Here is a 680-nt window from a genome sequence, read left to right as displayed (position 1 = left end):
CCAATGAATGAACGAGCGAACGAACAAACACAACGAACGAATGTATGATTGAATTGATGAGCCTTTTTTATAGATAATAATTTCTGGAATTTAATGGAAAATAAAATTTGCATACAACAGAAAGCCAAGTTTTTAAGCGGAAATCAGCAACAACAATCACATCATCAACAACAACAGCAACAACAATCACATCATCAACAACAACAGCAACAACAACCACATCAACAACAACAAATAAACAGCAACAACAATGACAACATTAATAATAGTAGTATTAACATTGCAAAATCTAACAAAATCAAAAACACTGCAAGCAATAAATTTGATGGTTTTCATAACAGCAACAACATCATCAACTTCAACAACAACAACAACATCAACAACAACAACAACATCAACAACAACATCAACAACAACTACAACATCAACAACAACAACATTAATGACCACATCGTAACATCCTTTGACCATTCAACTCCATTCACTAGCCCTATTGTAAATAGTTCTACCTTATTTAAACAGTTAAACAACAATCTTGCAAAAATGACGTCACCGTCGTCATCATCATCATTATCATCATCGATATTATCTGCAGTTACATTACCATTCTTTCTATTATCCTCATCATCATCACCACCACCACCACCACGATCATCACCATTATCATCATCCTCACCATC

The sequence above is a fragment of the Helobdella robusta genome (genome assembly GCF_000326865.2).
Source record: "Helobdella robusta unplaced genomic scaffold HELROscaffold_75, whole genome shotgun sequence".
Classification (NCBI taxonomy): Eukaryota; Metazoa; Annelida; class Clitellata; order Rhynchobdellida; family Glossiphoniidae; genus Helobdella; species Helobdella robusta.
Note: the sequence above shows the minus strand (reverse complement) of the source record.